The sequence below is a fragment of the Thermobia domestica genome, chromosome 9, assembly GCF_964235325.1.
Source record: "Thermobia domestica chromosome 9, izTheDome1.hap1.1, whole genome shotgun sequence".
Taxonomy (NCBI): domain Eukaryota; kingdom Metazoa; phylum Arthropoda; class Insecta; order Zygentoma; family Lepismatidae; genus Thermobia; species Thermobia domestica.
The window spans coordinates 49,757,480-49,763,605 of NC_137462.1; positions in this window are offsets into that span (position 1 = coordinate 49,757,480).

The following is a 6,126-nucleotide window of genomic DNA, read 5'->3' on the forward strand; positions in this document are numbered from 1 at the left end:
TTTCCAATGCTGGCGATTAGCCAGCAACCGTGAGAAGGTTGCGCCTTCTGTGCGGTACTAGATTTAAACGTATTATTGGAGGCCTATATTTTCGATGGGCTAAGGGATGTTCGGAGAGCTGGAGTAGAAGTGTCTAGTTTGATTGCATTAATAGGGATTTCGGCTGTATAGTATTGGTTTACTCTTGTATTTGTATCCTTTATCTGTAACTGGAGAGATGAGAATGAAGAATGAAAATGGAAGTGCAGTGTAACGACATAACACATAGGTAATGATTAGTGTGACAAGTGAGATCTATCTTCTGTCCAGAGGCGACTCTGGACGTAATGAAGACAAAATGGATTTCCTGTTAAGACATGAGGTTCTTACTGTGCAGTAAATGATGGTGCTATGTATGGAGGAACTATGAATGTTGAAAATGCTGCAACTGCGTCCAAATCCGGATGATCAGGAGGGAGTGTATATCGGTAAAGTGCAAACAGAAGGGATAAAGGCGTTTCCAATAGCTTGCGAGGTGGATTGTATGGAATGTCTGCTTGCATGGTTGCGAGAAGTAATGGATGTCGGGACTCAAATCTGCTAGTAATATAGTTCGATCGCAAAGCTTCAATATGAAATAGAAGGTGTGGAAAGGCAGGACTTCATAAAGCTCTTGAGTAGGACTCGGGAGCTTTATTCTATAGGATAGTCGTATGGCATGGCGTTCAAGTATCTTCAGTTTTTCATAATGGAGTTGGAGGGCGGATATCCATGCTGTGAAGCCATATGTCAGGACTGGTCGTAGGAATACTTTGTAGGTATTAAGAACAGTATTAGCTCGTAGTCCCCATGTAGTACCTGTGAGACGTTTGAGAAGATTAAGCCTATTATATGCTTTCTGTATTACATTCTGAAGGTGAGGGCGCCAAGTGAGGTGTTGATCAAAAATAATTCCCAGATATGTGACATGTTTAGTTGGATGAACCCGCGTGTTATGTACTTGGATGTTAAGTAGCGAAGGATTTCGATGTACACGAGATCGGCGTTTTGGCGGGAGAAAGACTATAGCTTGGGTTTTATCTGGGTTGAGTTTCAAACGCCATTTCGTACACCATGTGAGAAAGCTTTGAATTGCTGCATTAATTTCAGTACTGATGCGATGGATTGTTCGGCCCAATGTAAGAAATGCAGTATCATCTGCATATTGAAAAATGTGTGTGTTAGGTGGCAACGGCGGCATATCGGTTACATATAGAAGATAAAGCAAAGGTGATAAGGCACACCCTTGTGGTACTCCAGAGAAAATAAATATGGGGTGTGAGAGAGTGTCATTAAGAGCGACATATGCAATACGGTTGTGAAGAAAATTATAGATAAATCTGATGTATGATATGGGAAGTGTCAGACGGATAAGTTTATATATGAGAGCTGCATGCCATACCTTATCGAATGCCTTTTCCAGGTCGAAGAGCACTAGACAAGATGGAAACTGTGTATTAAACTGGTTGGTAATAATATTAGACAGACGAAGTAACTGATCATTGATACTAAAACCGGGGCGGAAGCCAGCCTGATGAAAAGGGATGATGTTACGTTCTGATAGATAAGAATGGAGGCGTCGGACAATAATTCGTTCAAGAATTTTGCAATACACGGAAGTAAGCTGAATAGGTCTATAAGAGGAAACAGTATTTGGTGGTTTGTGCGGTTTGAGGAACATGAGAGTTTTTGAGGTCTTCCACTCACAAGGAATAAAGCCTGTACGAAGGATGAACGTATAAAGGATAGCTAGAAGGTATAACAACTGATAGGGCGCTTCTTTAATATGACGATAAGTAATCTCATGAAAACCAGGTGCTGTATTTTTCTTCTTCTGGACAGTGCGAGTGATATCAGTTACGGTAATTGGTTTAGTAAGTTCAGTATTGTGAGAGATAGTATGATGGATGTCAGGTTGTAGACGGAAGGTGTCGAAATTAAGTCTCTCAACCGGATGATGACGCTGAGAAAAGGCAGGAGGAAGCGGAGTGAAGATTCCCTGGAGATACGTTGCAAATGCATCGGCTTTATCCTTGTCATTTTGTAGTGGAGTGTCGTTATCTATCAACTGGTATGAAGTACGGGTGGTTTTTCCTGTAAGCTGATGGAACCGCTTCCAGTATTGTGTAGGGTGAGCTGTTTCAGCAAGTGAGTTACTGGCTTTTACCCAGTTTCGGAGTTTATATGCTTTAAGGTAATTAGAGACTGTGCGTTGCATCTGCCGATGATGCCGAAGAGCTTCTTCGTTTCTGGTATGTATATATTCTTTATAAAGATCTCTCGAACGTCGTGTGAGAGGTAAGTATTGCGGAGGTAACGGAGGACGGCATGGAAAGTTAGCCCTGGTAGTAGGGATGTGTTTCTCCCCTGCGTTTTTTATTGCCGTGCTGATAGCATTTAGTGTATCATACAGTGCCTCTTCGGTTTCAGGACTAGGAGTTTCTGCCAACGCAGTAGTTATGTCATTTCTATAGGCGACCCAGTTCGCTTTATCGAAACGAAAAATGCGTCGAGCAGTAGAATCGGATCGGATTTGAGCAGATTGCGGGCACGTGATTGTTAACTTAATTGGTAAATGATCACTTCCCAGATTCCCCAGAACTGTAACATTACAGCGAGTATAAAGAGAGGCAGAGGTAATCACTATATCTGGGGTAGTTTGAGAGATGGGTCGTGTATGCGACGGGAGTTGTTGTATGATGCCTGTCGTGTTTGTTTCAATGAAATTAATGAACCGTTGTTTCTCTCTCGCAGTTCTACTGTGAATGTTAATATCTGCCATAATGATATAATTACGAAAGCTATTGGAGATGTGTTGGAAGAAGGTAAAGGGAATATGGTGACCTGGGCGTATATAGATGGTTGCAAGAGTGACATACAGTTGGCGAAAATAGGTCGTAACTATAAGATATTCCGGAAGATGAAATGAAACGAAATGTTGTCGGATGGCAAGAGAAACAGGATAGCCAATAGCGACGCCGCCATTCGCACGTTGTGCTGGAACAGTGTTATCGTGACGGATAAGTTGGTAATGTGGGATTTTACAGCTTTGCTTGGATGTAAGATATGTTTCATTCAATAGAAATGCATTAGCTTTTTCTTCAAGAAGAAGATGCTCAAACAAAAGTTTGTGCGTTAATAGCGATCGGATATTTAGAAATATAAGTACAAGTTCCATAATCACGTTATGCTTAGACTGCTGTTTCGAGTGGCGCAGCATGGAAATAGACAGATTGTCCTGAATATGTAGCATTTAGGTTAATATGAAAAACATTTCGGGCAGCATATTGGATTTGTTGAAGAACATGAGGCCTATCGAACGGATGTATGTTTTGAAGAGCGATGGTTATGAAAGAGAGTAGCTGAGCCACAGTTACAGTTTGTTCCGTTTGTGTAGGAGGCATTTGAATTTTCTGTGTGGTATGAAGCCGAACTGGAACGACTAGACTTGGTTTTGTGGTGTCAGGTGCTGGGCGTGATTTACATTTAAAGCTGTAGGTAGGGTGACTCTCGGGACAGGCAGAACAAACAGGTGGCGTTTGCAAATTCGTACATTGATTAGTAGCATGGGGACGGGAGCAATAACCACATTTCGAGGCGCTCTTACAATTAGCTGTAGTATGGTCGTTATATTTTTGACACCTCTCACACCGAATCGGTAAGGGTTGTGCAGTTCGGGAAGGTTCTACACGGTGGCGTTTCTTAAAGATGTATGCGCCATTGGAAAGTAGGGTGTCAATTGCATCTTGCGAATTGGTTAGCACTCTCACCATGTAGGTCGGGCCTTGGTTATTGCGAATACGCATGCATTTATGGATGTCAATGCCCTCTAGCTTTAGTTCTTCCTCTACTTCGCCATCTTGGATGATAGGGTCGACGCCACGGATAACTACAGACAAGAAGGGTGCTTTCCTAGGCGGCGGAGGTTGTTTAGCAGTTGGTGGTTGTAGCTTTTCAAGTTTGGCTTGCTTGCCGAAAATTTCGTAAGAGAATTTATTGCGAATGATGGTTGCAAAACGAGGATCAGTAGATCGAATAATGATGCCATTCCTGGTTTTGATAATTTCCGATACAGCTTCCCTTCGAAGATATTTAGTGATCTGCTGGATAGAAGCTTTGGATTTTCGAACTTAGTATCATAGTTGGTTAGTTTGAATGGATACCACTTTGGTTTTAGAGTCGACTCAAGTGTTGGGAAGTCCTGATCGTTATCGATAGTGATGTCATTGGCTTCTCGATTGGTGTGATGGCGTTTTGATGGAGGTGTACCTGGTTGCACAAAATTATCGGATACAAGTGGTGATCGAGAACGCGAGCGTATCGAACACGATTCGGTATTGCATGAAGAATTAGATGATGTAGAATTTCTTCTGCGAGCTTTGCGTTTTTCACTAGCGGGTGGATCAAGAACCTGAGCAGGTAACCCTGGATGGAGTCCCGTTGCCATGATTGGAAGGATTCGTTAGCCGGTAGAGATGCCGAGGTCGTCAACTGATTTTCAGAAGCTCTGCCTCCTAAGAGGAGAGAATCAAAACTCGAAAAGCCAAAGGAATTGCAAGGTCGTCAATTTAGAATCAATCACGTCTGTTTACCTCCGTGGAGGCTTATAATCAATTCGACGGTTGTTTCCTTGAACTCAAAGAGCCAAGTAATCCAACCGTATAAGATGTTCGCGACTAAAAGAAACCAATGGGGATGGACACGCTAAAGGACTTGCTTATTTTTCTCCGCCAGCTACGGATACCCTATTTTTTTACCTGGTTAGAGATTCCAGGTGGCCAGTTCGTCCAATCACATTTTTTTTAGAGTGGTGGGTAGTAACAGTACTTTACTTATTGTTTTGGAAGGTGATGGACATCAATTTAAGTATAACATTTGTTAATTGGTAAAGAACTTGGAATCAATGGTTGTAAAGAAACGGCCACTAGAGGGTTTCGCCCTCTCTCTTGGCCAGGGGTGTGGGAGCATCAATTATTCTTTATTAAACTCATAGTTGGGTAAGGAGCTGTGAAACAATCATTGTTATTATACACTAACAAAAAATCAAAAAATAAAGATATTAAACAACAATAACATTAATAATATATCAATAATACCAAACTAGTAAGGAAAGGTGCACATAGAAAAAGATAACAAAAGGTGCGGAAAAAAACTGAAACTAATGAATAACGTAGAAAATGCATAAATGGATAAATGATGATGAGTGAGGTGCTCGTAACGCCACAACACAACATATAGATGTTAGTACAAACAAATGCAGATTAATCTTCTGTCCTGGGGCGTCTCAGGACTGATGAGAAACATGGGGTAAGCCCAGATTAGTGTTGTAGAGAGACAAGTGCTATGATGGAAAAAGATGCGGGAGATGTTGACGGATGAGTTGGTGACGGAAAAAGATGGCATGATGGTGATCTGCTGGAAGGGTGCGGATGTATATGGAAAGCAAAACGCTGAGTGGTGTATAGCAGTACTTAGATGGAGATTCTTGTTGTAAATCAGTAAATATGGTGTCAAGAAAGATATCTTTACGATCATGGAGACTGGTAGCTATGAACTTATGACGCAATTGTGCTATGTGTTGAACAAGCGGAGGAAAGGTAATTTTTTCATACAAGTCAGTATTATGATACGGAAGTTTGATCCTAAATGCAAGACGAATGGCATGTCTCTCTATAATTTCAAGCCTATTGTAAAATTTCGGAGGCGCTGAACACCAGGCTATGTGTCCAAATGTAAGTATACTCCGCATAAATCCTTTGTATGTGTTAAGTAATAATTTGGAATTTAGACCCCAGGTCTGGCCAACCAGACGACGAAGAAGTTGTAAACGGTTCTTTGCTTTGATAGCAAGTTTCTGAAGGTGGGGTGTCCATCGCAACTTATTGTCAAAAATGATTCCTAAGTATGTGACAGTTTTTGCTGGCTGAAGAAAGTGATCTCCCACACGTATTTGTAATAAATTTGGATTTCTTCTAACTTTGCTGCGGCACTTAGGAGGTAAAATAACAAGTGATTGTGTTTTGTCTTCATTAACTGAAAGTCTCCATTTACTACACCAATTCAGAAAGCTAGTAATTGTTGTCTGTAAGTTTGTATTAATCTGCTGTA